The following is a 7,898-nucleotide window of genomic DNA, read 5'->3' as shown; positions in this document are numbered from 1 at the left end:
CCCTGCCACATGCAGGGCCACCAACCTCCACATTTCATACAAGCCCAGGACCCCATCCAACCTGGCCTTGAACACCTCCAAGGATGGAGGGGGCATCACAGCCTCTCTGGGCAGCTGTTCCAGCAGCTCACCACTCTCATAGCAAAGAACTTCTCCCTGACATCCAACCTAAATTTTCTCTCCTTCAAATTATCACCATTTCCCCTTGTCCTGCTGGAGGATCAGCTCCACATTCTGGGATGGTTTGGAGGCAACCATGCAGATCCACCACGTGCTCTTCCACTGACACACAGCAATCAAGCACAACTCATTAATATTTTAAAATGCGGACTTTAATTGCGAGCCCACGTTTCTCTACATGCGTGGGCAGAAGGGAGAACTCTTCACCCAGCTGCATTGGGATGCTGACTTTTGGGGGGATGAAATGTTGGGAGCTGGCTCCATCCAGTGCCGGAGCTCTCTTTGCACAGAGCTGTGCACGGCGGTGCCGGCCCGGTGCTGCTGCTGTGCCTCACGCCTGGCTCCTGTCAGGCTGTGTTCTCAGGAGGGCTGAGCAGTAACTGAGAGCGATTTGCCAGCTGCTGAGGTGCAGTTCTGTGTGCTGCACCGGGGGGTTCAGCCTTTCTTTTATTCATTCACACCAGAGCAAAGCAGTTGGTGATGGCTTCTGTTCATTTCCCATTCCAAATCAGTAAATAACAGACTCAGGGTTGGGGAGAGGAAGGAAGTGGTCACATTCCAGCACCACGAGCAAAGCTCGGGTGAGAGGCTGTGTTCCAGGGATCAGGGAGCTGCCCCTGCAGCAGGACTGGCTGCACACACCTCCAGCCATTGAGAACAAGGGCTTCTGCTGCACATCACCATTGGTGGCATCGATCCTCCTCCTCCATCAGAGCAATCGAACTGGGATGGGAGATGCTCTGAGTCTCGTTTGCTCAGATTAATTCCACTCACCTGCCTCCCTATGGAACCTGGCGGCACAGTTTCGTTCACATGGAAAACAGGGCCTGGTAAAGCCATCCATGGTTATGTAACACCACGAGCTTGTGTGGTGGAAGCTAATTTCATACTTCCTATAACGTCCTTTTCATTGCCTTTAGCATCCAACCAGCAAAACAAACAAGCTGTCCCTGATTGATTTTCTAAGAATAAAACCATGGCTGTGCCTCTGACAAAGCCCTGCTCAGCACCGACTGCAGCCCAGGAGAGGGAGGTTCCTGCACATCCCTGCTCACCCCCTGCGCACGATGGGTGTGCACCCACCAGAGCCCCATCACAGCGGGCAGCCCCCAGCCAGGCTGCTTCTTTAGTATGGGGTCACACCATTTGGGAATTCACCAGTAGCTTTGCTGGGCTGCACGCTCACCGTGACCCCATGGGCAGCACCTGCAGCACAGCAAAGCACAACCCCAGCAAATGGATGCGAATCCGCTCAGCACCACGGATGAAGCATGGGGAAGATTAATTGAAGACTTCATTTCTTCTATTTTCATTTGGTTAGCTAAGTGGAAGAGGCACGAGTCCCTGTGCTCATGGAGGCTCGGTGTTGGCCATAAATCACAGCTCCCAGCTGCCGAGCTCTGGCTGCACGTCAGGTTAATTACGATGCTGTAGTAAATATTCTCGCAGGCAGAACCCATCCATTAGAGCCTCCACATGGGAGCTGCACAACTCTGCTTTCCATCACTCGCCCCAGACAGGACAAGGATGACGAAAAGCAGCTCAGGGAGGGGGGGACAGACATCTCAGTTAGAAATTCTCTTTGCCAGTGCTGCTCACAGGTGCTTTGGGCTGCTGTTGGCCTAAACCTGGCATGTCCCACAGTGTCAGCTCTGCCGCACCGAGCAGCCCGATCCAGCCCCAGTCATGCAGCCATTGTTCACAGCACCCACACACTGCTGTCAGATGAGCACTGTGTGGACTGAGACCAGAGCACAGGGTTTTGGCAGCACAGACATTTATGAGCCACATTCAGGGATGAAGTACAGGAAGAGTAACATTTCATCCAACATCTCTGACCAACACCACAAGTCCTCACTGAGAGCTGCCACCAAACCACACTGATTCACAACAAGGTCACACATCCCAATAGTTCCACAATTTTGCTGCTGTTTTTGTTGTTGTTTTAATTAAAATATATTTAAAAATAAAGTAACTTTTGTTACTTCTGTATGGGAACTTTATTTTATGAGGTCTGCTCCAAAAGTAATGCCTCCTGTTTTATGATGTCAGCCCACCACATCAGAGGCGGATGCTGGTGGTACAGCAGTAGAGGTGGAACCTTCCCACCAATATCCATTCCATGTTGTTGCCGTGTGACAGATGGCAACAGAGGGGCAGTCTGACACAGTGGTGTCTGACATGGAAGTGCAGATGAAGCAAAGGTGTGTCACTGAATTCCTCCATGCAGAAAAAATGACACCCAGTGGCATCCATCAGTGCTTGCTGAATGTTTACGGAGACCAAATAGTGAGCGCAGAGAGGGGTGGGTGATGAGTTTCAGCAGTGACAATGACAGTGGGTCACCTCCATTGGTGCACATTTTGACAAGTGCAGCATGCAGGCTCTTGTTCATTCCTGGCAAAAAACGCACTGGTGGTGACTATGTTGAAAAATTGTGGATTCTAGCTCTAGTGTGCTCTATTCAGTAGTGTTATTGCATTCATTGTAAATGCTGTAGTTTCCATGGAAATAAATAGGAGCCATGATTTTTGGGGCAACCTACATAAATGCAGCCCAAGACAATTCGTCTTCACTCAAGGCAGCTGGGCAAACCAAAAGGTTGGACACTCATGATCTAAATGTTGCTCACATGGAGCGTTCGCTAGAGCAGGGTCAGCAGTGGCTTCAGAACATGGTGTTCTGTGCTGTGCCGCATGAACCCACCAGCCCTTACACCATGCCACAGAACAGCCCTTCTCTGTTAGATTGTTGATTTCTTTCTGGCTTTCATTCTTCTTATCTTAGCCTTAGAACCCTAAACATCGCACAAAGTACTCGCTGATATTTGAGACAGATGGAGGGGTAAAAAGATGCAATGAGAAGATACCACCCGCTTCCCTTTCATTATTAATCCTGCAATGAAATCAATTAGTCATCAGCACTTTGCTAGCATTTGAACATGAACTCATCTTGGGAAACAGCTTTATTTCAGTTTGCACACCAAGAGCCCCATCCTGAGCCATTTTGCCTTGGGATCTCCTCACTGCTTTCCCACTCCCAGCTTTTCACCTTGCCCTTCTCTTCCCAGCACTGCAGGGCTCTGCAACCCATGAGGGCAGAATGGAATTTGGGCTGGGAATGAGATGGGAGTGAGATGAGAGATGGGATGGGAGTGGGATGAGAAACAGATGGGAGATGAATTGGGAGCTTGGATGGGAGATGGGATCAGTGATGGGATGGGAGTGGGATGGGGGCGGCTTAGGAATGGGATGGGAGTGGGATGAGAGTAGGATGAGACTTGGGATGGGAAATGGGATGGGAAGTGGGATGGGAACGGGATGGGAGATGGGATGAGAGAAGGTTTGAGAGCGTGGATGGGAGTTGGGATAGGAGGAGGAGGAGAGCTGGGATGGGAGCCAGAATCAGAGGTGGGCGGGGGGCTGGTTTGGGAGCTGGGATGGGGTGGATGGAAGCCAGGATGGAAATGGGGATGGGAGTGGGATGGGATGGGATGGGGGTTGGGAGATTGGACAGGAGCTGGGATGGGATGTGGGATGGGATATGATGGCAGTGGGATGGGAGCATCATGGGAGCTGGGATAGGAGCTGGGATGGGAGTCCTGGAGAAAGGAATGAGCACAGCCTCAATTCCAATGACAAGGCAGGGACTCCAGCTGGCAAAGAAATCCAGGCTGAGAACTGCCTAAGGCTTTCCTGGAGCTTTGGAGTAATTACAGGGAGCAAAAAAATCATACTTTAAAATGTCAAGCAGTGTTTATCTGAAACTCTTCCCAGCTAAGGGGAAATGAAAGAAGACACCGCAATAAAGGAAAGGAACACCAAATCCACTGGTCTGCCTGCCAGCCTGATCCTGGGGGCCCAAATCCATGGGGCCCCACAAACCTGTCCCATTCTGGGGGCAGGGATTCCCTGTTTATCCACAGACTCCACAAATGGCCCTCAGCACAAGAACAGAGTGCTCAGCTTGGTCTCAGGACGATGCACTGGAGGCATCCCACTTCTATTTCCTTTCGTGTGAGTAATCGGAGCACCTATTGATTACATTTGCATACACAGGCAGGTAGTGCTTTCAGCAGTATATTTGCATATGCAGTTGAACTAATGTGCTGCTGTAAGAGCGGCGATTACAGCTTGGACCTGGCAGGCTCTTGGGTTCTGACTACGGGAATTTCAGGCTCCCCGTCTCGCTGAACAGCGGCTGCTGCAGTTTGTATGGAAGCTGTAACCAGATAGTAATGATTTCCCGCAAAGTCTGATTAAATATTGATACACATAATTGGCACTCATAAACCTTGGTGTCTTTGACCTTTCTCGAGTCAGAACGACATAAAAGCAGATCTGTTTAAAGAAAATATCAGCACATAGGCTGGGAAAAACGGCACTGCATTGACAACAACCTGTCATTACTGATGCTATTGACTAGCAAGCTTAGAGCAGAACGTTAATGACTCCAGCAACAAATAAATCAGCTTATAAAGCCATTCACCACATTCGTTGTTTGCAGGTCTTATTAGCAGCTGTGCTCATGGCTCTGAGCTGGGTGACACACGGAGCCTCCAGGTAAACCCAGGGCCATGTGGAGGGGTGTGGAAGTTTGCCTCCTCCTCTACCTGCCCTGGGACTCCCCACAGGGTCTCCTCTCTTCCACTTCCAACCCTGCACACAAGAATGGATGTGGTGCCTCTGCTTGCTTTGCCTGTTGCCAAGTGAGAAAAAAATTGAAACATTGAAAACAGATTGTCTAGAGATGCCCAGTGGAGGTGCTAAGCTTCATAAAGACAAACCTAATGAGCTGGAAGCCAGCAGAAAGGCGAGGCTTTGCCAAGTTGCAGCCAAAGCCATTTCTAATAAACAAGTTCTCCATATGCAGAGATAGAAGTCCCATGCAGAGAGAGAAGCCTGTATCACTCTGTCTCACAGCAGGAACTTGAGAAGGAATCATAGAACCACAGGATATCTTAGGTTGGAGAAGAACTTAAAGATCAGCCCCTCCCTCTCCTCTCCTCTCCTCTCCTCTCCTCTCCTCTCCTCTCCCTGCTGCCACCCCTCTGTTGCCTGCCAGCCCAGGACTGTCGGCCTTCCGGGCTGCAGGCGCACACTGCTGCCTCACGTCCCGCTTCTGTCCATCAGGACCCCAAGTCCTTCTCCACAGGGCTGCTCTCAACCAGTTCTTCTCCAGTCTGGCCTCATGTCTGGCGCTGCCCCGACCCAAGAGCAGCACCTGGCCTTGGTAAATCCCACCACCTCATCCCTCTGCCACTGACCCCCTGAAGCAAGGAACGCTCAGCATCACTTCACACCACTGTGGGAAGGTCATCTGTCCTCAAGTGCTTATAATTCTTCCCATGCAGCAGCAGCATAAGTCATTAGCAGCAACTTCAGGCTCTAATCATAAAGCTGCTATTTATGTTTAATCCAAACCACATTAAATATGAAGTTTAGTCCCCTCAGTAGCTGGCAATATTGCTCTATTATTATTGTACGTTATTATTATTTATGTGACACAATGAAAAACAGAGCACAGTAGTAATCTGACCCTTATTTATTTACACTTGTGTGCATCTCTTGCCACCCTGGGCCAGGCAGTGTGGTGCACTGGGAGCATCCCACACCCTCAGAGCAGTGCAGGTCCTGGGTATGGGCAATGCCTTTGGGAAGGTCCTAGCAGGAGGGCTGGCAGCACTGCAGGGTGCAGCTCTTGCTCTCACATCCCTGCTATGCTTTTCTCTTTCTCTCTCTGGAACCAACAGCTTGAGCTGAACTGTGATTTGATGTCTGTAAATGGTTTGCATGTAAACATCACCGCAGAACAAAAGGACCCAAAGCGAACCTGTGAGGCTTTCAATCAGGAAGCAGCAGTTCATCAAACGCTGCAAACTTCCCCAACAGAAAGTGTCAGAACAACTCAGAACACTTCATGGAACAGCATTATTAACAAGCAATTATCTGCTGGGATCAATAGAGCGATTTTACAAATGAGACTTAAGAACCCCTTACTAACAGGTGAGAGAGCTGCTTTCAATCTGTGGGCTGTGCTCAGCCAAGTGAAATGCCTTGATTTGCCCTAAAATGAGAGAGAAAAACTTCTTTGTGATGTGATGATGCTCTGGAGATGGGAGTTGGTTTTCTGCCCCTCTTCCAGAAGTGAAACACACGAAGGGCTGTGCAGGACAGACCTACTTTAGGCTGAGTGCATTTCCAGCTATATTTACTATCAGCAGACACCAGAGCAATTCCTACACCATGGGAAGTGTTTGCTCCTCCTGCAGCCAGGAATGAGAACACAGCACTTCATACCTCATTTCATTCGCTGTGCAGAAAAACAGGAATTTTCTGAGCCTCAGGGAGCGACGCAGGCTGTGCTGACTGCAATGCATGGATGGCTCTTCTGTGGTTTTTAGGGAATTTTTTTAACCTGGGAAGGAGAAAATCATCCCCATTCCCAACACTGTCTGAATTTTGAGTGTGTAACTTTGAATGCTTCACCGCATTCCTCCCGCAGTGCCTTTCTGTTTGTGTATACTTGGTTTATTGTTGCTTTTTTTGCATTCACTCATTTCACTGTCAATTTAAGCTTAATGTCATTAAAATTGCTCTGGTTTGCTCTACTTAAAATTCTCCAATTAGAAGGCATTTTTTTTCTTTGGCAGGAACTGCTAAGTCAATTACTTTCTCCTATTTTGTATTTTTCCCTAATGACTCATTAGATAAGCACCTTTGCAATTGCCTGCAGGAAGCAATCAGCCCGCTATCAGCAAACGCCTCGCACAAATCAGTGGCAGAAAGCTCTGCAGGTTGAAGGCCGGGCATCAGACCTGGGCCAAGACAACAATCTTTTCCCAAGGCCTAAGCACCCCCAGGGATGTACGCAGAGCATCGCTGCCTTCCCAGCACAGCGCTGTGGATGCAGGAGCAGTGGGTTGGGACTTGGTGGAAACATCCTCTTCAGACTGAATTCACCTCGGGTAACATTTCCATGTGCTTCATCTCCCCACCTTTCACGGCCCTCCTCCATGTGCTGTGCTGAGCAGCAGGGGAGCCTCACCATTTGCTGATCAGCTATTAAACGCTTGAAATCTAATTAATAGCATCACTCTAACTTTAGTCTGCTTGCAAAGCTTTGTTATCAAACTATGCCTAGAGAAACAAACGTGCTAATTAGCCACATTGGAAATAGGATGGAAGTAATAGCCTATTATTGTAAAATTGTGCTATTTATGCCCAACAATAACCATCCCTTGCAGGGATAAATGCTGAGTGCTTGTTACTGTCTGGATGGGGGCTCAGTGCTGTGGAGATGGGGACAGACGTTCAAGGCACAAGTAGGGATTCATGGTGATGCAGGATGACAGTGCAGGGAGGTTTCCTTCCCTCAGCCTCTTCTGAGGGTGAAGGGGTGTCTGTTAGCAGAGAATGGAAAATTGCTCAGTGCTTATCAGGGCTGTGGTTCATTGCTGGTATTGACCATTAGCAACCTGACTGTGTCTCACCTAGATGTAGCAGTTAACAGCACATGTTCCAAGTGCAAGGTCTGCACCTGGGTCATGGCAGCACCCACTGTCAGTACAAGCTGGGGGACGTAAGGATTGAGCACAGCCCTGCCAGAAGGGACCGGGGCTACTGGTGGGTGGCAGCTGGACATGAGCCAGCAGTGTGCCCTGGCAGCACAGAAAGCCAAGCGGACCCTGGGCTGCAGCCAGAGCAGCGCGGGCAGCA

The sequence above is a fragment of the Meleagris gallopavo genome, chromosome 26, assembly GCF_000146605.3.
Source record: "Meleagris gallopavo isolate NT-WF06-2002-E0010 breed Aviagen turkey brand Nicholas breeding stock chromosome 26, Turkey_5.1, whole genome shotgun sequence".
Classification (NCBI taxonomy): domain Eukaryota; kingdom Metazoa; phylum Chordata; class Aves; order Galliformes; family Phasianidae; genus Meleagris; species Meleagris gallopavo.
The sequence above is the reverse complement of the archived record's forward strand: the minus strand, read 5'-3'. Positions refer to the sequence as shown.